This window comes from Ambystoma mexicanum, chromosome 6p (genome assembly GCF_040938575.1).
Source record: "Ambystoma mexicanum isolate Mex_15411 chromosome 6p, UKY_AmexF1_1, whole genome shotgun sequence".
In the NCBI taxonomy this organism is placed as follows: Eukaryota; Metazoa; Chordata; class Amphibia; order Caudata; family Ambystomatidae; genus Ambystoma; species Ambystoma mexicanum.
The window spans coordinates 1,354,416,842-1,354,441,449 of NC_090935.1; the positions used below are offsets into that span (position 1 = coordinate 1,354,416,842).

Genomic DNA, 24,608 nt, shown 5'->3' on the forward strand with positions numbered 1-24,608 from the left:
AATGGTGTATTTGTTTTGGCATGTCAAAATAAGGATGAGCAAGATTATCACCCAAAATATAAATACTCATTTTAATCTCCTCGAGAAGCTTGCCATCTCCCAACTGGCTCAACATTCCGATTCTGTCAGAGCTGCCAGAGGCACAGAAACTGCTCTACTGAACACCCGTGACGACTTGCTCTCTAATCTTGACTCTTAACTCTCCTTCCGTTCTTATCCTCCTGGATCTTTCCTCCGGCTTTGAAACGGTCAATCATGCCACCCTGATAAATCAGCTCTGTGACACCCTTGGCATCACGGGTCTGGCTCTGGTCTGGTTGACCTCTTTGCTCTCCAACAGACCCTCCCAGTTTCAACGGGGCCCTTTTCTCTCCCCTTTCACACTCTCCACCTGCGGCGTCCGTCTAGACACTATGCCTCTTTGAATATTTTTGTTTTGGTCACTATATGTAGAAAAATGTTGAGTGAAAATTATGACTGTCACTTGCGAAATAATGATATAATATTGAATAAAGATAATGGAAGAGGTGGGAAAATAATAACCCCCTGCCATATCTGATTTTACAAAAGTTAAAATGACTATTATTTTGTGTTTGCTGATTTGGGAACTAAATCGACATTTATTGTGAACTCTCATCAGGAAATTAGTGCACACTGCATGCATAAAGAATGTAACTGTTAGGACATCTTTTTAAAAAAAATAATATTCTCCCTTTCCTCGCCTTCCACCAGAAACTCAATGTCTCCAGAGATCTGGTCCCTTCTAAGCTTGACTACTATAACAGCCTCTTTCTTAATCTTCCTTCATCCTCCCTTTGCCCCCTTCAACTAATTCAGAATAGGACTGCAAGACTTATTCTTGGCCTGAAGCCCAGGGACTGCATCTCTCCAGCCCTAATTTCCAACGTATTCCTCATCTTTAACATGTAATGTCCAGCTTCGGCTGCTTCAGACTTTTTTCGGCAGACTGCGCCCTTCATCGATTGCGTTGAGTCGATGTCCCTCGAAGGCCTCCGTTGAGGGTGACGTCATTGGATGTTATAAGTAGCACGCACAGCGGCCCTTGGCATCAATTCAGTTTTTCTGCAAAAGCGTTTGCTTCGTGAGAAACTCAGCGCGCCTAGTACTTGTGAACGTTTTTGCTGTTGCTTTTCAAATATGTCTTCGTCTTCTACACTGACGACACCTCAGTCCGGATTCAAGAAATGCCGGGACTTCGGCTCCAAGATGTCCATCACAGACCTGCATCGAGTCTGTCTGTCGTGCCTCAGCGAGGGCCACGACACGGATATGTGCTCCAAGTGTCAATCCATGACAGGAAAGGCCTTGAGGGAACAAAAGGGGAAGCTCAAGGTAGGCAAGGTGTCCAAGCCCAATAAGCTCCGACCTGCTGGGCCTTCAACCAGTCGAAAGGCGACTCTCCTCGGAGGAAGAAGGCCATGCGCTCTAGGAGTGGTTCCTGCCACTCTTCGTCCTCGTCGAAGCGTTCGAGGAGAAGGAACCACCGGTCGCCTTCCTCGAGGTCTTGTTCGGACATGGTATTGAAGGATCACTCGAGACGTGGAGAGAGGGCAAGGTCATCGACGCCTTCGAAACCCTTGAAGCCATCGACGCCCGGCAGTAGATAGTGCCCGTCAGGTCCTCCACCCCGGCCCGGCCTTCGATGCCTCCGACGCTGTCAACGCCAAAGCCGTCCGCGCCTTCTGTGCCAATTTTACTTGCGCAGCTCCCAGTGACTGTTGACCCTCCGAAGAAGGCAGTGCTAAGTCTAAATCGACACCTTTGACAATTTCGAAGCCTCTGGGTACTGCCCTGGAGAAAAGCTATGCCCCTCTAACGAAAAAGGATTTTTTTTAAGTCCCTCACTTCCATTTCTGAGGAGGAAGAGCGTTCGGATGAGGAGGATGCCCCTTTTGGTCTCCAGTTTGGGACCCCTAATGTGCCTGATTGCCTCATTTCAGAGGAGAGTAGGATTCAGGATCTCTGCGATACTTTGCATAATGAAAGCGGTATAGACACGTCTCCTGCGCTGGAGTTCGGCAAGCCAGACCCAGGGGAGCATGCCGACTCCTCGTACAGACAATTTATGTCTAGAGTTGTTTAATATTTGGGCTGGTCTAGACCTCCTGTGCATTATGATCAGGATGATTTAACGGACATTTTGGACAAGGGTCTGCCTAAGGATCCAGTGTTACCATTCCATGTGGCTCAGCAAAAAAAGGGTGGCCAGGAATTGGGAAACCCCAGGGACTAATCCGGCGGTTAACAAGTCTCTTACCAGAAAATACCACCCCTCCAGTAGCTACCCCGGCTACCTGTCAACTCACCCCACTCCCGAGAGTCTGGTGGTCCAGACAGCCACGGCTACCTCGAAACATGCAGCATACCCTACCATCCCTCCTAATAACGATGATAAGCGTGTGGTTGGAGGGTCGTGTAAGGTATTTTCGGCAGGGAGTATGGCATTGAAGTCGGCCAACTCCACTTGTGCCCTGGCAACATTTTCGTACACTCTGTGGGAGTGCATCTCTATGGCGGCAGAGCATATTCCCGAAGGGGAAGAAATGGATGGCTTCCTGGCTATTGTTAAGGAAGCCATGTGTGAGTCCATTCAGTCTGGGTTGGATTCTGCAGATAGGATCAGCAGGTCCATGGCTACGAGCACCGTGATACGCAGGTTTGCGTGTTGGAGAAAGTCGGGTTTTGCACCTGATGTGCAGGCTAGACTTCTGAACATGCCATTTGGCGGGTCTTATCTTTTTGGCAGCAAGGCTGACGAGAGCCTTGAGAAGCTGCAGACCACTAAAGCGGCCGCCAAGTCTTTAGGCGCTGCTGTTCGGCAACCTCAGCCTTTTTGTCCTAGCGGACAAACCTGGAGGGTTAGAGCTTTTCGCTGTTACTCCTCTTTTGAAAGGAGAAAAGAATGGCCAGCTAAAGAGGCCAACGAAAGTTTCCCTCGTGGTGGATGAGGTAGAGATGCCAAGCCAGCTCAAGCAGTAGCCTCTTTACCATCGGCCTATGCAACAGCCGCTTCAAAACCGCTCTGAGGCCTTGAGTCACAGCTCACCAGTGGGGGACAGACTGTCTCAGCATCTAGAAGAATGGCGAGACATTACTTCAGATGCTTGGGCTCTGGAAACAATAGCCCACGGTTACTGCCTTCCTTTAATAAAGAAGCCTCCAACCAATCCACTGGGTATCGCTCTTTGAGGATTCCAAATCCGCTCCTTGTGCAGGAAATATTGACCCTGCTGGAGAAAGGCGCTATAGAACAAGTGCCTGTGGCGGAGAGGAACAAGTGTTGGTATTCCCTGTATTTTTTGATTCCTGAAAAGGACCGGGACCCATCTTGGACTTGAGATACTTGAGATACTTGAACAAGTTCCTCAGGAAGGACAAATTCAAGATGGTCACTCTTTCTCAGATCGTTCAGGCCCTCCAACTTGAGGACTGGTTGGCGTCATTGGACCTTCAGGATGCTTATTTTCATGTGCCGATCCATCTCAAGCACAGGAAAACAGTTTTGAGTCCTGCCATTCGGGTTGACTTCCGCCCTGAGGGTATTCACCAAATTGATGGTGGTGGTGGTGGCAGCGCATCTCAGGAGAGTGGGGATTCACGTCTACCCCTATCTGGACGATTGGCTGATCAGGGCGTGTTCTTCCGAGCAAGCCTTGGATCATCTCAACGTTACCTGCCACTCCCTTCACAGACTGGCCTCCTCCCTCAATGTCCCATATGACACCTTCCCAACAGCTCCAGTACATCGGGGCTGTATTAGACACATCCTTGGGAAAGTGCTCGCCGCCCAAGGTGAGGGCTCAAGATATTCTTGCGATGGTAACCAAATTCCAGAGTGCCCAGAGTCTTCCATCCTTCGAATCCTCGAGGTTGCTCGGCCTCATGGCATCATGCATTTTTCTGGTGCCAGAGGCCTGCCTGAGAATGAGATCCCTTCAGTGGGCTTTCCGATCACAATGGTCCCAGTTCTCAGGGCAGATGTCGAACCACCTTCAGATTCCGGTCAGAGTCTCACAGGATCTTCTGTGGTGGGCCTGTGAGGACAATCTTATGAAGGGAGAAGACTTTTGGCAACCATGGCCGTAGATCACTGTTGTGATGGACGCCTCACTCACGGGGTGGGGAGCTCACGCCAATGATCTGACAATCAGCGGTCGTTGGTCTCCATCGGAGTCCAAGCTACACCCCCCCGTCCCCGTCATTCCTCAAATCCTCAGGAGGTTGAGACGGTTCAGGACCCACATGATCCTCATTGCACCAGATTGGACCAGGAGACTGTAGTACCCAGACCTTCTGGACATTTCCATCTGTCCTGCGATACATCTTCCACAAAGAGAGGATCTTCTCTCACGAGAGGAAGGTCGGGTTCTCCATCCAGAGGTCAAGACTCTCAACCTTCACGCTTGATTTCTGAAAGGTTGAGATACAAGGATTGGAACCTCCCAGATGACATGATGGAGGTGTTGCTTTCGGCCAGAAGGCCAGCAACAAAGTCTCTGTACCGTTGCCATTGGAATACGTTTTGCGACTGGTGCAGAGAGAAGAATGTTGATCCTTTTCATTGTACAACTCCGGATGTTCTATCCTTTATGCTTTCATTAGCACAAAGGTCTTCAAGTTGGAACCATTAAGGGTTCCCTGGCAGCGCTCATCCGAGGAATGCTCCTATTTCAAGATCCCACTGGTTAATCAGTTTCTAAAAGGGCTCACAAATGTGTTCCCGCCATCGACTTTTCAGGTTCCGGTTTGGGACCTCAACTTGGTTTTGAAGTTTCTGATGTGTGCTCCATTTGAACCCTTGCACACATGTCCGTTGAGGTTGTTGACCTTTAAGAGAATTACAACTGCACGTAGAGTGAGCGAGTTGCAGGCACTTTCTTCCAAACCGCCCTTTGCTATATTCCACAAGGACAGGGTTGTGTTGAGGGTGAAACCCTCCTTCCTACCTAAGGTAGTTTCGGACTTGCACTTAAGTCAGAAAATTGTGCGGCCAGCATTTTATCCTCTTCCACATCCAAGTAAAGGATCCATAGGTTGGACCCTAGGAGAGCATTAAGCTTTTATATTTCCAGAATGTCCAAAGTGAGAATGGACGACAAGCTCTTTGTGGGGTATACCGGACACAAACTAGGCCAGGCTGTTTCTAAACAGACCTTGTCTAGGTGGATCATCCTCACTATTTCAGAATGCTATAGATTGGCAGGCAAGGACCCCCCTGAGAGTTTGTGTGCTCATTCCACAAGAGGCATGGCCACATTGACAGCCCTGCAAAGGGGTGTCCCTATTAAGAACATCTGTGATGCTTCAACATGGTCCTTGATACACACGTTTACTAAGCATTATTCTCTGGATACTTCCCATGCTCAGGATGTTGCTTTTGGTAAGGCAGTACTTTACTCTTTAAAAAAAATAATAATTCTGCATGTCTAAATTCTTCACCCTCCTCCTATCATGGATACTGCTTTGGAAGTCTGTCAAAGATGAGGAATACGTTGGAGGACACAATCCATACGAAAAACAAGTTACTTACCCCTGGTAATGTTCTTTCGACTGGATGTTCCTCCAATGTATTCTTCATCGCCCTCCCAACCTACCCCTCTGTAGAATTTCCCATGCTATTACAGCTTTCGTTCCAACAAGGCTGAGTACTGTCAGGCCTGCATTATGGACATATCTGCTACATGAGGAAGTGAAACACAGAACTGAGGCCAACGGGCGCAGTGCGTGCTATTTATAACATCCGATGACGTCGCCCTCGACGGAGGCCTTCGAGGGACATCGACTCGACGCAGGGCACCCTCTGCCGAAAAATTTCAAAAGCAGCCGAAACTGGACATTACATGTCAAAGATGAGGAATACGTTGGAGGAACATCCAGTCGAAAGAACGTTACCAGGGGTAAGTAACTTGTTCTTCTCTCCACTGGCTTGCGGTTGTTCCTAGGATAAAATTCAAGACCCTCTGCATCATCCACAAAGCTGACTGTGGCCTGGGTCCCCATTACATCCAACTCTATCTTCCTAAATACCTCCCTGCTAGAGCCCTTTGGTCAGTTAGCTCAAATTCTCTGAAAATCTGTCGTTTCTCTAAGCAAAGAGTTGGGGATAGATGTCTCTCCTCCGCAGGAGCCTCCCTCTGGAATGGTCTATCTGCCCCTCTCAGGCTTGAGCCGGATCTCCTTAGGTTCCGGAAGCTCCTCAAGACCCTCCTTTTCTCCTCCTCCTTCTCCTGCCCCTCCCCTGCTAACTCCGTCCTCCTCCTTTGAGTGGCTTCCTGGTACCCACTGAGTACTACAGGGTCCCATGCCCCCTGCGACCAGTAATTCCCCCCCCCATCCTTTTCTCTGCACTTGCATGCTTTCCATGGCACTTGGCCTTGGGCCTCCCCGTAACACCTGCACTACGCCCCTTCACCCTTCCCACCTTAGCACTTTGTTTTGCTCAGACCTGTCCCTACCCCCCACTCGCACTTCTTGTTCTGCGCTTGCACGATACGTATGTCACAAGGCCTAGTAGGACCGTTATTGTATCTTCCTCCCTTGTTCCCCCTGCCCTCCTTTTTTTGTCTTGTGGCACCCTGAAACACCCTTACAAATATCCAATAAATAACTAAAATAAGTATTTTCTTTTTTTTTTTTAAACATATTTTTATTGATGGTCTCAACAGTTGCATTGGCGCACAGTGAACACAATATACAATCGCATACATAACAATATCTTCGTTAAATGATTAACAGTTGTCATTTAAATAGTCGTTTCAGTGTCTGAAAGCATATCGCAGAGGTATGCCCTGAATGGGACCCAGATGTCTTTTGGCCTACTCGTGCTCGGTTGGGTCAGTACATATTGCTCCTCGCATTCGTTTATGTAGGTTAACTCCCGTAGGAAGGCGTCCATTGTGGGGGAGGCCGGGCTCTTCCATGCCTTCAATATACATCGTTTAGCTATGACACATGACACATTAAACAGCCTTCTGAGTTTTTCGGAACATTTACCAATATCGCCAAACAAGTATTTTTGTGGGGTCAAGTGCGGGGGGATCTGTGTGATTTCGTTTAGCATATTCGCAACCCCTCCCCAGAACCGCGCCACGGCTGGACACTCCCAGTACATATGATAGGACCCCGCTGCCGGGGACCCACACTTAGGACACTTGCCTGGGTCGTCAGGCGTGAATGTAGCTATCCTAGCAGGGGTATAGTACAGCCTGTTTAGAATTTTAAACTCTATTTGCCGAAGCCCGGCATTAAGGGAGACTCTTTTCGTGTATCTTACCCACTTTTCTTCTGGTATTGGCATTTTCATGTCAGTTTCCCATTTCTCCCTCACCTGGTTTACCACAACGGAGTGAGTCTGTATTGCCTTATAAAGTTTGGAAATTCCCAACCCGCCCTGTGTAGTGGCCAGCCGCAAGCACGGGTGAGCAGGGGGTTCGTCTGGAAATGACGGCCAGCGCCTTTGATATGCAGATCTCATTCGATAATACTCCAATGTCTTGAGCTGCCCACCTCCCACGCCTCTAGTGAACTCTGCAAGGGTCGCAAACTTCCCCTCTATGTACATGTCACCTATTTTCATCTCCATGCCCGGGTCCCAGGTTTCCTATATGTCGGTATCAAACGTGGGGGGGAGGCCAGGGTATTTCCACAGGGGTGCATCGGGTTTATACGGGGTCTCTATTTTCAGTCTTTTGTGTATTGCTCCCCAGGCTTTCACCGTACAACTCACAGGGTCGAATTTGCAAGAGTCTTTATGTCCAGTATTAAAAATCACTGACCTGATGTTCATGGGCTCGGTGGTGTATTCTTCTATTTGCGTATGAGGGGAGTTGTCACATTCATCGTACCAGTACTTTGCAAATTGTGCTTGTGACACAGTGTCATCCTCTCCCAGCTGATCCTGGCCGTCTTCCCGTTCCACAGAAAGGACACCGCCATCGAGCGAAGTCTAGAGAAGAACTCTCTCCCCGGCCATATAGGGATATTTACAAATAAGTATAATAGTTTCGGAAGTACAATCATTTTAAGAATGGCAATTCTACCGTGTAATGAAATTGGGAGACGCCTCCAGACCTGCAATTTAATGTTAAGCGTATGCAGCGCCTGGTCATGGTTATCAATGTATAATGTTTGTTTATTACAAGAGACCAGCACCCCAAGGTACCTGATGTGGTGTTCAGCCCATTTAAGGCCACACATGTGAGCTGGGCATTTTGTGGAGGGGGTGGAGGGGGTGAGCGGGAACACTTCTGATTTGGAGCTGTTGACCGTGTATCCCGAGTATTCTGCAAATTCGTGGATGTCTGTCATGATGGGGACAATGTTTTTTTCGGGTTCTCGAACATAGAGTAGCGTGTCATCCGCATATAATGATATTATTTGGGTGGCTCCCTTCAGCGTTATGCCCCTGTTGCCATGTCTCAACCGTATCGCCGCTGCCATGGGTTCAATTGTCATAGCAAAAAGGATAGGGGAGAAGGGGCACCGCTGTCTGGTACCTCTGCCCAGTTCAAACCTTTGAGACATAGTTCTATTCGTGTATACTTTCGCACATGGAGCTGTGTAAAGCAATCTGACGCATTGAATGAAATATGGGCCAACCCCAAATGCCTCCAACACCAAGAACAAATACTCCCAGGAAACCGAATCAAACGCTTTCTTGTTTGTTCGGATTGATCTGTGACATTATGCCGAATAGCCTATGCAAATTTAGGGCGGTGGACCTTTGGGGAATAAATCCGCTTTGATCTGTGTGTACCAATGATGGCGTGATGGGTAGCATACGGTTTTCCAGCCCGTTCGCAAAGATTTTTGCGTCCACATTTATCAGGGACAGGGGTCTATAGGATGACATATCTTGCGGCGGGTGTCGAGGTTTGGGCAACACCGTGATTATAGCCTCGCGCATTGTTTGTGGCAACGTTTGTTTACCCAGGGCCTCCCCCCCACACCTCCAGCAAAACAGGGACCAGTTCTTCCCGGAATTCCTTGTAGAATTCCACTCCCAGGCCGTCCGAGCCCGGCGCCTTTCCAGACGCGAGCCCTTTGATCGCCTCAGTGAGCTCCTCTGCCGTGACAGGTTGCTCCAATATCAGCCTATTTTCTTCTGTGAGTTTGGGGAGCTCCAAGATGGCCAAATAAGCTTTGATCTCGTCAGGGGATTTCCTATCTTTATTCGCATATAGTGTTTTGTAGAACTCTACAAATTCATAGTTTATTCCCTGTACGCTTGTTACCATCACATTTTGCGCCGTATGGATCGATGCAATCGGGGCCACATGATGTTCCTGCTTAACCAGGTTGGCCAGCATTTTCCCTGCCTTATTCCCCTCCCCGTACCTCCGAGCTCTGGAAGGGGCTGCTATATAATGTACTTCCCTTACCGCCAGTTTGTCAAATTCCCTGAGAGATTTATGTATTTCAGCAAGGGTGTCTCCTCCATATGTCCGACCATATGTCTCCTCCAGTACGTTCAGATCCCTCTCCACCCTCGCCATGTCTCGGCGTACCTCCCTCAGAAGGCCCGTTGTTTTAGATATTAGAACCCCTCTTACCCACACCTTGAAAGTTTCCCGGACTGTCGAGATATGGTCAACAGACCCTATGTTGTCTGCAAAGAAATTGGCGATGTCTGTGTGCAGGCCTTCCGCTACGTTTGGGTCCTTTAATATACCAATAGGCATTCTCCACCTTCTAGCCTGCCTAGGGACGTCCCCGAGGGTAATTTCCATGGTCACGGGGGAGTGATCAGATAATGTACGGGGGAGGATTTCGCAACAACGGAGGAATAGAACGTGTAGCGCTTGCTTGTTGGGTGGAGCACTCTCCAGGCATCTAGCAGGGACAGCTGCTGTGTTATCTGTTTCAAAGCAAGTGCCGTCCTAGACGGTGGCCTAGGTGTCTTGGCGGTCCAAGGTCTGGTCCAGCACAACATTAAAGTCCCCCCCCCCCATAGTATGGTTGTCGCTTCATGTTTAGCAAGGATTTCAAATAAGTGTAAGTAAAAGTCTGGATCTTCAAGATTAGGACCATAGGTATTTACCAGGGTTGTCTGTTCTCCAGCAATTTCCCCCCAAACAAGCACATATCTGCCCGTCGAATCCACCAGGTGGCCTTTCTCGATGAACCCTAACGATTTGTGAATCAAAATGCTTACCCCCCTGGATTATGAGGAGTAGTTTGTATAATAGCGCTGCTTGCACCATATTACCAGTATTTGATCATTAATGGAGCCCTGCGCATGTGTCTCCTGTAGCATTAAAATTTGGGGCCCGTGAGTGCTATCGTAATTCCCCACCATGTTGGCTTTCATTGGATTGTTTAGGCCTCGGACATTCCATGTCATTAGTTTAACCTTTAACCCTTCACCCATTTCCTACGTATATGCATTGTATTGTATTATGACAACCATAGATGCATGTGCAGTCAGGACTGGAATGGTGGCTGCATCTGTGAGACCTTTTTCCAACAAACCTGCAACCTTCAACTGCGCAAACTCTCCTCCCAGCCTTAAACTCATCTGGGCGGTGATCACAACAAGAAAAATTCCCCTTTTGCCCTTTCCCGCCCGCCACCCACATCATCTGCCCCAACTTGACGATGAACCCAAGTAACTGATTGGAACGTTCCTGAGGGAGCTTCATCGCAGAGCAATGCCCAGCCGTCTGGCCGCCCACGCGGGAGACTCTACGGCTCGGTTACATCGGGTTTTGGTCCAGTTTGGCTGTGTCGACTGTACAGCGAAGAGAGCATGTTTCAGTTAGCAGGGGGGATGCCTCATCCGTCCACCGGATCGCCTCTGCCTTCACCCGGGCAGGGTCTTGCATTTGGGTCTCTTGCACGATCTCTAGGGGGCAGCGGAATAGAGGCCTCAATATATGCCATCGCCTCAGCAGGGTTTTCAAAAAAGTGGGCTTTACCCGCATGCTGGATTCTCATTTTCGCAGGGGAAATCAAGGCATAGGGTGTATTGTGGAGTCGTAACTGTTTTTTGACCATCTCGTAGAATCTGCGCTGTGTATACTTGCAGAAAAGTCCGGGTAAATGTGTATCCTGTTGTCTTCATGGTGTAGTGTCCCCTTTTCTCTTGCTAGTCGAAGGATCGTGTCTTTGTCCCTATAATTCAGGAGACGTGCAATGATGGTTCGGGATGGAGCGCCCGGCTTGGGGTTGGTGCCAGGGTACGATGGGCCCTTTCGACGAGGAAGTGGCTTGACAGGAGTCTTCCCCTAATACGGATTTCAAAAATTCTTCCACACTCCTTTCCTTGCAGCCCTTGCCAAACGACTCTGCCACTCCAACAATACGGATGTTATTCCTGCGGGACCTGGATTCAAGATCCTCGCACTTATTTTGCCTCTTACGGAGCTCCATCTGGAGTAGGGCTACATCACGACCGTGTTGTGTAAGCACGTCTTCATTCACACCTATCCTGTTCTCTGCCTCCGAGATGCGTGTACTTTCCTTTTCCACTCGCGCTTTCAAGGAACCAATCGTCGCCACTATGTCATCTAGTTTCACGTTGACGGCCAGGAACCCATTTTGCACAATTGTTGCCAAGCGGTCCAAGGGGTCTATGTTTTGGCCTTCGGAAGTTTGTGCTGCACCTCCTGGTGTCTCCTGTTGTTGGGAGCTTGTGTAGGAATCCATTGGGCCAGTCTTTCTTACCCCTGCAGCTTTCCTCTCAGTGCGGCTCATTAGGCGACGTCGCAACTTCCAGGGTGGACTGTGCTTTCCCACGTGTGTGTGTTGCTGGCTGTCGACGACTGCCCGCAGCAGTTATGCTGTACGTTGTTAGCACACCACAATGCAGGTATGGGGGTTGACACTGCCTTTTGCGGGCGTACAATCTCGCCCCAGGGGTGTTGCGTTAAATCCCGCAGCTCTCAATGTGTCAGCTGCGCTCCTCAGCCGGGGTCTGATGCAATGCCTCCGCCTCCCACACCGTCGTCCTCCGAGTAGGGGCAAGCGGGTATTGGGGAAGGGGTTTGGCGGCCCTCCAGCTCCACTGCCCGCAGTGTGTCACGACGTGTGTAGGAGCCCAGGGTCTGTCTCGTCGCATGGGCGTTCTACGACAGTGTCTTTGGCGTTCAGTCGGTCTTTAACTACTGTCTCGCGGCGCACCCAGTTTCTCCCCGAGGCCACAGTGGCAGACAGTGTTTGTTCCCGGGAGGTCCTAAGAGTAGGATTTCCACTTCGGGAGTGCTTCCCGGCGTCGGGTTTTGCAGCGCTCTCACCAATGCAGCAGCGGCAGCCTCCGTCTATAGTAGGGCCTCGCCCCTAAATCTGTACCGCTCGCCCCCACTCCCGTAGCACGGATGTGTCTTGTACAGGGTGTTGGCCCCCGGTGTCTCCGCCACCCCGGTCGGCCCACTTACTTCATCAGCTTAGTCCTAGCTGGGCTTAGCCGCGGGGGGACCAGGATCCAAGGGGGGAAGCGTTGTCGTCTCGACGTAACTCTGTTGGGCTTCTCCTGCAGCCCGAAGTTCGGTGTGGGGAGGTCTGCGCTCCTGCTTCCGCACAGACGAAAAGGAGAAGAAGCGGAAAGTCGCCGCCCACGGGCAGCACTTGTGTTTCGGCGGGCTTCCCCTCCCCCACCAGGCCGATCTGCCGTTGCGAGCCTCGGGCTTGAGTGAGAGTCGCCTGGAGCCCGCTGGCGGCCGCGCTGCGGCTCAACAGGTGCTGCAGATGCAGGCAATGATATCTCCGCCGTCCCGGGGTCTTCGCGCACCGCCTTCACAGGGTGTCTTCCGAGGACCTTCCCCCGCAATATTCTGTAGCAGCGCGCCAGCCAGCGCAAACCTGGAAGGATTTAGAAGTTAAAGGATTTTGATCGAGCCGGAGCTCTTCACCAAGGCGGCCATCTTAGCTGTGCGCAACAGCGCCCCTGTCAAAATTGACACATTTGTGGTCTTGTAACACGTGACAAAGAGCTCGCAAACAAGGGCTGTTCATTAGGCTTGAAGCTAAGATAATAGTGTGCCTACACTTCCTTGAATGTTCCGAGACAGTGCAGACTGGCAAGGTCCGTCTTCAAACCGAGGACATCGGCATGAGGCCTACCAATGAGAGAGGGTAGACTAATTGGGACAATAAAGGGCGAGTTGACGTATCTCCAAGCACCTGGGTTTCGTTTAAATTTACGTGCTGCTAGCGAGCCGAATGTCCAAGGTTGGATTTGGATTGCCAACCAATCATGAAAGCCTACCATGCACTTTTTCATACAATGAGCAAGTATTATTCTGCTGCCATTTCTTTGCTGTAATCAGTGTGCTACGTACATAAAAGTAGCTCAGGGCGTGTCTTACAGACAAGGGGCATCAATGAGATATTAACCCGTAAATAATTCTGTATGTAGACATGTTCCCCTAATCCAATCCCACCTTTCGATAGGTTTTGTAATATGCCACGTAGGATGACGTCATAGATGACACATCTAGCATTATATAAAATAAGTATAATAAAAAAGACATTGTGATCCTGCATGAATCAAGTTGATGAATGATGATCAACCCGCTTTCCTTCATTGAGATAAAAGCAGTATTTCACCATATTCTTTGTCTGGTTATTTGGTCTAAGACATTTTATTGGTAATTCCATCTAGCACAAAGAAGCTTCCAGGTGCTAGAGCCCACAATCGTTATAATAGAAAACACAAGCTTTTAAATGAAAAATGCATCATAAAGCGCATCATGGTTAGTGATAAGGAAATTCTTTTATCGACTCATCCTATTGGTTAGCAAAATATAACCGCTATATGGGCAAAGGCTAATACTACTGGATATTCTTTAACTGGTAACTCCTCCTAAGTTCATCCTACTGAACAATGTTACATTTCATACTATCATTTCGTAGGTTGACTCTATACTGCGGTAGCCAACCTAGCAGACAGAATTCCAATTGATGGATAGTTTGCTCACTTTAATGTGATGCAAGGGTGCGTTTTCAGGAAGGAGGGATGGACGGGCTGCTATAATCCAATTTGAAGAAGTTACTCCCGGCTCGTTCCCAAGCCTGAGGCCTTATCTGCTCATTTGTTTGTGGCCTTAGCGTGTCGTCCCTTTGTCTAGATGTACCAGCGGACTAGCAGGTGTGCTATCTAATTTAGTTGAGCCTGGAATTAATTATCATTGTTCAAATAACGTGGTAGAGGACCAGTGTTCAGAACTCATTTTCGTCTATTTCTTGAGTTTCCCTGCTATCCTGACCCATGTGTGCTGCACTGTGTGTTTATTCATTCGGCAGCCACTTGCCACTGTAGCTATTTGCACCTGGAGATCAAGGCTATCTGTACTTTATCACTGATATCAATAGAAACGAATTAACTTTATGGTTGCATGCTGTGTGCTTCTGGAAAATGTTTTCTAGTGTAGTTTCAATTCCCTGTACGCTGGTTCAATCTCTGCCACATTAATGTTCTTCGTGACATGCCGCCATACATTGTTTCCTGCCCATGTATTCTGCAACCTATCCCTACCTATGCCCATCTTTATGCTACTTGTGTAACACTACCTGTGTATTCTGCAACCTTTCTATAAACTTGTGAGTGCTCTCTACTTGTCACCCTGCTTGTGTGGCGCAATCTATTGTACTCTGCATGGCGGTTGCATTATCACCAACGTTTAAACTGGCTCTGTGCAGGTTACTTGTCAGCTTGTATCTTGGTTCACCTTTGTGAACCATCTGGGGATTGGACCAAACTTTTTGTTTATTTTATCTCCATTATCACACAGATGTGTTGTGATTCAAGGAGGTTGGTCCATTTAGTGTGCGAGGAGCATGTGCCACGAGTTATGTGAAACTTGGCCACCAGGAACGCTGGTGTGCTACTCATGACTGCTTTGTAGATGATAAATGCAGTCTCAAAGTATCCTGACCTGCAGAGGAAGTCACTGTAGTTCACTTAGGACGGGGGTGATTTGGTAACATTTCTGTGCACCCATAATAAGATGTGCTGCAGCGGAGTGTCCTGCTTTTAGGAGAGCCAAGTGATCACCTGCATGCCCCGTCAGGAGGGCATTTCCCCTCATTGATATTCGGGACCACAAAGGCCTGCACTATGATCCAGAAGTCCTGTGGTGGGATGAAGGGTTTAATTTTACGACGGGTAGAGATTTGGAGCCAGGCTGTTTGGGCATTCTCGGCCATGTGGAAGGATGGGCTAATGTCAATGGAGAAGTCTAAGGATTTTGCTGAGTCAGAGAGTTTTGGATCAAATACATCTAGGTGCATATCATTGAGACATTGTTAGTCATGTCGTTTTTTAGCAGGCAAACTGGTGAGGACGAATTCATTCTTGGATGGGTTTAGTTTGAAGTAGGCAGTTGACATCTAGGACTAGATTATGGCTGGGTAATAGCAGAGACTAATGATGTCCTGCATGCTATTTACTCTCATGTAAAACTGAGTATCGTCCATGTATTGGTGGCAGGCTATATTGGTTTCTTTGAGGAGAGTGCCCAGAGGCTCCATGTAAAGGTTAAAAAGGATTGGTGAGAGGATTGAGCCTTGAGGCACTACTCGGGAGACTTGGAGTCTGTTACAACACAACAAGTTCATCTGGACAGCCTGTTGTCTGCCCGAGAGGTAGGAGGTAAACCAATTCAGGACAGTACCAGAGAATCACATCCAAGGAGGAAGACAAGCATGCAGTGGTCGACGTTGTTGAATGCAGCTGAGAAGTTAAGGAGGCACAAGTTTCTCTTATGCATGACGTGGAGGGCATCATCCACCACCCGACTGTCTTGACGCTACTCATAGTCATTTAGGAGGTGAAGCTGTTCGATTCTGGCAAGTAGGTGTGTAGCGACTACTTTTTCCAAGATTTTGCCAATAAACAGGAGGTTTGTAATGGGCCGGTAGTTGGCCAGGTCATCTGAATTGTGTTCTTTTTTTTCAATCGAGAGTTCATATCAGACCAGGGTGTCTGGGAATGACCGTGCTGTAAGTGAGGCATTAATGATGCTGAGGAGCTTGTTGAGCTTTCGGCCTGTCAGTTGTTTAATGATGGTAGCCGGGATGGTATCAGAGTAAGAAGTAGGTTTGAGGCAGGCAATCATTTTTAGGAGATCTGTGGGAGAGAGAGGAGAGATTTCGATCCAGACGGGAAGTGCGGGTGCCAGGGTGCAGGGATGGCGCTAATGTTGTGGATGCTTGATTTGGTGGTCTCTCTGATTTGTTTTACATTTTTTTCGATAAATGTGTTGATTCTGTCGCGTTGTACCCAAGTTGCTGGTCCCACATGGTTGGGGGAGGGTTTTGTACAATGATTTACTACTTCAAAGAGGGCTATGCTCCTGTTAGAGGTTGCAGAAATGGTGCCGGAGTAGTAAGCAGCTTTGGCCTCGGCCATTAGAATCCTATGGTTTATGCAGAGAGATTTAAGGCTGATGAGGTCTCCAGGGTTATGCTTTGAAGGCGAGCTCAGGGGGTGTTAAAAATGACGGATGGATTGGTCTTAGCGCGGCTGGTTTTTAGGGGTGCATGAGTGTTTCATAGCAGAGATGTTGAAACATTCTTGGTGGCTTCAGGCATTCCATGTGGTGGGGAAATCTGCAAAGTTTGCTCTTTGATCATTGGCCGTGAAGGTTTTAAATTAGAGGCATTGAGCAAGGGGGTGTTTAGCCTGACCTTTGTGGGCTGTAGTCCAGTGCATGACTTATAGTGAGATGGCGGTGTGGTCTGACCAGTCTAGTAGGGTAGGGGTCTGCACAGGTGATGAGGGGGATGAAGTGAAGACAAAGTCTAGGGTGTTCTCTTTGTTGTACATGGGGGGGATAGCACAATTTGCTTAAGGTGCATGAAACAGATCATTGCAAAAAAGCATTCTTTGAGTGTGGTTGTTAGATGTGGCTCAGGTATGTTAAAATCTAAGAGAAAGACATTATTAGAATGTGCTAATTTGGTAGAGGGGAGTCATTTTGAGATGTCGGAAATTAGTCACTCCTGTGAGGTGGTCTGTAGCTGAGTTGATAGGTGATGGGATTCCATGTGCGATAAAGGCAACCAGCAGGCGAGAGAATCAAAGAAGTTTGTTTTGGGAGAGGGGATGATGACGCATGGCCATTCACTCCTGTGGATGATTGCCACTGCCTCTTGCCTATCCTAGCCAGTCGGCATGTTGGATGCAGTAGCCTTGGGGTAGGAGGATGTCGAAAACATGGGGCGGGGGAGTATGGGGTAAACCATGTTTCAGTGTCGAGCAGGGCATTAAGGCTGTTGTACGAGATGAAATCGGCGATCTATGCTGCATGAGCAACTGCTGAGCGAGCATTGATCAACATGAGAGGGCATGTGCGTATGGTCCGTGGATGTTGGATGGGGGCATGGGTGTATTGATGAGATTCACTGGGGTAACTTGCCGGGGCTGCCAAGGGTGCTTGGCCATACAAACCCTAGTGACAGTGGGGATGGGCTGTGGAGGGAGCAGACACAATGATCTTTTTTGGCAAGTAGCAGTAGTAGCGACTGCTTTGTATGTGAAATGCAGGATAGTAGGCGTGGCCCTTGACCCGATTAAGCCTGAACAGCCACAATCATGTGAGGTCATTGTCTTTGTCCATTATTTGCAGATGACACCGCCGATGAGGATGCCTAAGGAAGACTGGTGAAATAGGTGCTGGGTGGAGCAACTGAGTGGCAAGGCCTGGTTGCATAATCAGCAGCCTACTCAATGCTTTCTCCTTCGTCCTACTCCAAACCAGCTGCCTACTCAATGCGGTCTCCTTCTTCTTTGTCCTACTCCCTTGTTACAGCCATTCTTTCAACTTCATCACAGTCCCTGTGCCATCATCAGAGTCTTTGCCCTTTGCAAGTCCAGCCCAGCCCTTTTACCTTAATCAGTCATTCATCAGTACTTCTTCATCGCTCCTTGGTCGCCATCTTTCTCCTTGACCCATCCTTTTCTCTGTCCTCCTTTGGTAATCTTTTTCTTTCACTGCAGCCCCCTTCAGTCTTCCTTTGTCATAGTCCGCTTTCCTCCTTTGGCCCGTTCGTGGCCCCTACCCAGTGCTATCTTTTCTTCTTCTCCTCTCTTTCTCACTTTCTCAATTTCTTGCCACCTACTGCTCACCGCCATCATCACCATCATCACTTATTCACATCCAGGGAATAGTTCTCAGCCAATCAGGTGGTTGGATACATGGGCAGGAACTGCCAGCGCCAATCCTCTATTCTCCCAGCCACTGGGGCTCTCTTCCGTGGTTGGCGCCTTTTTTTTTTTTTTGTGTGTGTGTTGCTCATCGCTATGCTCCCAGTACCTCTTCTAGTTGCCCTCCCCACCCCAAATCCCACACATCAACCCCAGTACCCCCTGTTCCCCTCTTGCTCCCCTCCGCCCCAGCTGCCTGCAGACGCGGCTCCAGTTGCTACACTATTTTCCATCCTGCCACATTAGAAATAGAAAAGGGTCCATTTTCTATGTAATGTGGTGGCAGTGGCTATCTTGCTTTTCTTTTTTTCACAAGAGATTGGGCATGTACAAGAAGCATGCAGGCAATCTCCCATTAAAAATCACATTTACACTATTCACACCATAGATGAAACCCCGTAGTGCGAATAGGTATCACCCCTTGTCGGGCAGTGTAAATAGCCAATGCCAGCCTTGAGATCTTGCCAAGGCCCTCGCATACCAGCCCTGCACACCCAGATGTGGGGGGTGGTTGCTATTTTGTAGCAAAGGCTATTAAATTAGAATAGAATAAAATATCATAGACGTATGGACAAAATATCATGGACATTTGCACTACATATAGAATTGGTAGACCATAAAAAAGATGTTACTAAGACCCAATAAATACAAATGTGCAAATTCATTGAAACAATCCCTACTCTCCTTTCTTAGAGCTCCCCATGACTCTTTGCAAGGTCCGCAAATCTAGGGTGCAAGGACCTCCCTTCCACTATTGTACCAGGCCACAGTAAGATAGTAGGCCACTATGATTGCCCAGTATTCGTAGTTTTAATATACTCTCAGGTATGCAGGTCATATGCAGAGAGCCACCTCGCTACTTTCCCATCAACAGCACTGGCCTGCTCTCTTAGCCATGACGCTGTGCGGCACTTGACATGAGAGAAGGTCTTTCCCTCTTTGTAAGCTGTATTCCGTTTCTGATGTTTTGGAAAACAAGCTTTCTTATGGCACTTTGCCACAACTGGGTTCACACACTGGGTTTACACAGTGTTTCCCACAAGAATCCTACACAAAATCTGCCACCAACAAGTCGAGCTGAAACAACCAAGCATGTGAGGACACTTATACAAAGAAGGAAGCCCAAACGCTGAGGAGCTTAGGGTCTTGCAGGTTCACATTCAGGATTTGCATCCACGTTAAGGCCTTACTAGGAAAAAAGTTGGGTTAAGTAGTCTGCACAAATTCAGGGTTCCCTTATCAGAGGTGTGCAGGTTAGGGTGTTTTAGTTCAGAAAGGAAGTACGCATTGGCCATTATGGACAGATAACTTAAGGAGCCATGCACTGAACGGCAAGATTATACATCACAGCAGACATCTTGGAATGGTAAACCAATTTACAATATTAGAAGTCCAAACCATGCCGCCAGTGCGTATGCCACTGTTCATCATAGACTCAAGGTAACACCAGGCTTCCCCCAAAGCACTATGCTCTGATTATTCTATATGACAATTACATCACATAAAAATAATCCACATTGTTCTGGAGGCTAGAGGCTGTGGGTGGATAGTTTACCTCTCATCTTGCCACAACCCACCCAATGTGACAAGCGTGGATTATTCAACTGTGATTAAAGGTCCTGGCTCTTCCAACCTTGCAAGAACAGAATGAAAGCTTTACTGCTCTCTTTAAAATGCCAGCAGCCAGATATTAGTAATATAAGAGAGAGGCGATGCAACTTTAAAGAAGAACTAGCAAGGAGAAGGGAGGAGATTGCGATTTAGAGGTGGGAGATTCTATACTGCGGCAGGTCAGAACAATACCAAGAATGCCTGGTCCACTGTGTCAAGGAACAATAAGGAATTGGATCTGGGAGTTAGGAAGCTTCCAGTGATCCATATTGCAGAAAAGGCATGGATAGATCTCTTCCAGGCTCTGACACTCTAAAAACAGGACATTTGCAGACCATGGAATTGCGTTTACCATGGAAGAGGTGGAATATGTTCTATTTAGGGAAAAAGCCTTACTGAGGATTGATGGTGTACCCAATGACCTTTTCCAAAGCCAGTCTGAAATATGGATACTGCGTCTGGTACATTATTTCCATGCACTTATCGCTACGAATACATTGCCATTAAGCTGGCACACTGGCATTACAGAACCCATATATACATAAAGGGGAATCTGACTTACCATGTGTGGGGAATCTGGTCACTTTACTTGGCGGTTCGTCAAAGCTTTTTGCTGGAGTCCTCCTAAAGCGACTTGAGAAATAGGTGCAGGACAGCAATGTGCTGTCAGACACTCGACTTTCATTTAGGTAGGAATGGGGACTGTTTTTCAGGGCCTAAATCTTTGTGATTCTGGTTAAGTATGTTAAAATTGTGGGCGTTCCTGTCTATCTGGCCTTTATGAATCTGAGTTCCATCTTTGACCACGTGGACAGGAACTTTCTTTGGAGAACGGTGAGCGACCTGGGTGTGCCACAGCCCCTATTGCGAAAGATCAAGGCCCTTCATGAAAATGTTATGGTGCAGGTTTGCTACGGAACAGGGGATGAGCTTAGTGATGAAATTAAAGTGGGAAAGGGGGTGAGGCAAGGGTGTGTGCTGGCTCCCAAATTGTATACCAATTCACTACAAGAGCATCCTTAAGGGCTAGCAATCCAAGGTTTGATGGCAGGAAATTACTGGTTAGAAGTTAGATAGACGGTGCAGTCCCAATGGCAACCATACCAACATCACTATAACTGTTGATTGATGGATATAAGGTATACATGGCAGGCACGGTGTTAAGAGTAAATTCCACGAAGTGCCAAATGAGCGTTTCCTCAAAGAGGAAGTCCACTCCAAAGATGAGTTTAAATGAGCACCCACTTCAAGTCTGTAACAAATTTGATTACTTGGGCCTAAGATTTTACGCTAACTTGACTTGGCAGTACCATAGAGCCAAATCAGCAACCAAAATTAGACAGATTACTGGGGAACCTTTTAGATTTGCTAAAAACATCAGGCACCGTTCAACTGAACATATGATGAGGCTCTACGAGGTAAAGCAGTGGCGGCCGGAACGTACAGTTGCGAAATATGGGGCTAGGCTAACCTAAATCTTCTTCAAATTGCAGAAAATGACTTCTTAAGAAGATTACTCTCTGTCCCACAGTCTGCTTTGGTCTATAAATCCCAACTGAAAACTGGATTGAAGTATTTAACAGGCACACTTACATCCAGGTTGATTTTATTCTGACATCATCTCTGGTCAGACAGTGGGGAAAGCCAACTAAGGCCATTGCCACTAATGTACTGTTTTTGAGTAGCTGGAGTTAGGTTTACTGGCTCACTTATGTCAAATCATTTTCGCACAAATTAGACCTGGGAATGTATTTTAATGACTATAAGATGTTGGCTGGGATTCCCAAAAGACTTTTAAAGTTTAGGATTTAGCAGTATCTGGCAGATAAAAGGCAAGATATGATGGTAGTCAGCACACAGGTCAGAATTTACCTTCCATTCAGACCCATTAAAACAGCATAGCCTCAGTGCCAAGGGCATTTACAAATGTTCTGGCAGTGGCGGCAGCCCACCTGTGCAGACAGTCCATTCCAGTGTAGCCTTACCTGGACAACTGGATAGTAAAAGGGGACACACCTCAGGCTTGTCTACAAAACACCCAAGAAACAATCAACCTACTATTTCAACTAGGGTTCTCAATCAACAGGAAATCACCCAGTCTCTGTGAGGAGTCAAGAGTAAGAATCGGACACAGAGACATTATTTTGGTTGTTACAGACTTTTATTTTGTAAACAGAATGAAGGTGTTGGATGAAATCCTATCTTTCCCTGACGCTATGATGGGTTTCCCTGCCTCAACCAAAACTAAGTTTACTGTCAGAATGTCCAATGTACCTGAAGTCCCCCATCCTGTGTCCAAAATCCTAATCTGACCCTTGTACGCTAAACCTAATATGTGATACAGGCAAAATCCTTTAGCTGCCACCTGCAGCTATTCTCCAGCCATTCAAAGTAAGATTCTGAAAATGTTCAAATAAATTAATCAAAGTTCCATTCACCTAAGGGGAGTCTTTATCCTGCACATCTGCAGTTCTGTTCAACTTTTATGGTTCACAATTAGTTTTCACTCTTCACCTGGTATACTCGCCTGCCAGGATTTTGTACCTTTCTTATACAAGAAAAGCCAAAGAACTTCAAAACTTTCAGGGGTTTTACGCTTCCCCTGGATTATCATTACAATGTTCTTTGCTTTAAAAGGGTATGGGTCTACCCTTCATTTTACTTCATACACAGTGTATCATTTCCTTTCATTCGGTTCGTGGTATACTCTCCTGCCAGGATTCTGTAACATTTCGATTCACAATTCACTTCTGCTTTGGTTCCTGATATACTCTCTGTGAATAACCTGAGGGCATCTTCACACCTACTCCCCTTGGATCCTCTTCTCAGGGGCCTGGGGAAAGGCCATCGCTTTTGGATCCTGACCCTGGGAGTGGAGATGCAAGAGAGGATCACTTGGGTGGAGGGTCCTTGGGGCTTGGGGAGAGGATGACTTTAGGTGAGGCATTGTATCCTTTGTCGTGATAAACCCCACCCCTCCCCTACCTTCATAGGTTGTTGGCAGTCCTTTCCTATATTATTTCCCCTCAGTCACAGCACTCTAGTACTGGGACGAAGAAGAAGCGACTTGGAGCTGTACACACGAACATTCAGTTACACAACTCTGGTACTGAGATGAGGAAGAGGCCTGGAAACTATTGCGAGGGTCAGGCATGTCCAAAGAACTTACGTAATTGTAGTCAGCTAATTGAATTGAAGGGCTCGCACCTGCAACCGGTTAACAGGTCACAGGTGCATAAAACGTGAAGACGCCAGCAAGCAAGGGAAAACCAGCAGGAGAGAAGCTGGGCTGGGAGAGACGGCCTGAGCGGGGAAAATTCCTGCCCAGAAGGAGACTGCTAATGAAGGTCCTGCCTGGAGGCCAGGACGCCGGCTATTGCCAAGGAGAGACTGTGACTCCGGGGCCCAAGCACGGTGTGTGGGGGACAAAGCTGACAGTCTCTTCTGCCTGATGCCCACAGCCAAAGCTGTGGGGCACGGAAGACTCCCAAGTGATGCAGGCCACCGGTAGTTTCCGCGAGTGACGAGCAGAGTTATCTGCATCCCACATCGAGATTCGCAGAAGGCGACCGCTGCTCTCAGAGCTCCAGAGAAGTGTGCCCGGAGCCAAGAACGAAGAGGACGGACGCCCAGAGGAGCCGCCGAGGACCGGTGAGTGAATCAAAGGGAAGACTTGTCCCGGGGTGCTCCTGGTGCTACCACTGGGCATATCTTAATGAACTGAAATGTGTGAAATTGAAAGTGAACCCGAAGTGAGGGGTTGTTGAACAACACAAGCAAATGTTGAATAATAAGTAAAGGAACTTGAATATAAAGCAAGCATTATTGAATACCGAAGTGAAGTAAAGCTTTGATAAGCCTACGAATGAAATGAGAACATGTGTGAAACACACGTATTTATTTATTTATTTATTTATTTGCATTTATAAAGCGCACAGAACTGCCCTGGGGCATCGTGGCGCTGTTACAGCAGACTTAGTCATGAACACAAGCATAGGAAAGTGTTTACAGATGTAAACCGAGTTACAGAGTACATTTCACATTGGTAATAAACATTGAGCTTAAAGGTTATGCTATGCTGTGGTTACAATGCAAGCATGAGAGTGCATGTGGTAGACTTTAGCGGAATAGGAGGGTTTTGAGGTTTTTACGGAAGGTATGGTATGATTTTTCGTTCCTTAGTGAGGTAGGTAAGGAGTTCCAGTTTTTAGGTGCGAGGTGTTGGAAGCTGGTTCCTCCCGCCCTGGATCTTTGAAACGTGGGGACATCAATCATGTTGGTGCGGTGCGCTCTGGTGGGTCTGATGGAGGCTTTCGGTGTGATTCTTTCTGCGAGATAGGGTGGGGCATCCAGGGATAGGCATCTATGTGTGATGGTCATGGCTTTGAAGAGTATGCGTTCCTTCACGGGTAGCCAGTGAGCATCTTTCCTTGCTTGCGAGATGTGTTCTCTTTTTGGAATGGACAGTGCTGCCCGGAGCGCATTGTTTTGCGTGATTTGGAGTTTTTTTAGGTTGTGGGCGGAGGTGCCTAGGAACAGGGCATTACAGTAGTCTAGTCACGTAATTAACACTTAAAGACAAAGAATTAATCTTTATGAATGAAGTGAAAAGCAAGTAATGAGCAGTTATTAGGATTGTGAAAGCAAGGTGGTGGAAGACCGTGAGCACCACAGAGTGAGTTGTGTGGAAGAACACTCTGTGGTAAAGCTAAGAGACTGACCAGGATAAACCAAAGTGAATGTATACCAGAGCACAGGTGCAGTGACAGAGAAACCTGTGTGGGCAAGTAAGCCTCGGGTTATTGGTTGCGTGACCTGTAATGTGTGTACT

General features: G+C 47.8%; 1 protein-coding gene across 5 annotated transcripts in view; it reads left to right on the forward strand.

Annotated features, from left to right (window-relative positions):
* Window positions 1–24,608, forward strand: part of TTC39B (tetratricopeptide repeat domain 39B) — a 906,668-nt gene that overhangs the window by 753,439 nt on the left and 128,621 nt on the right. The window lies entirely within an intron of this gene.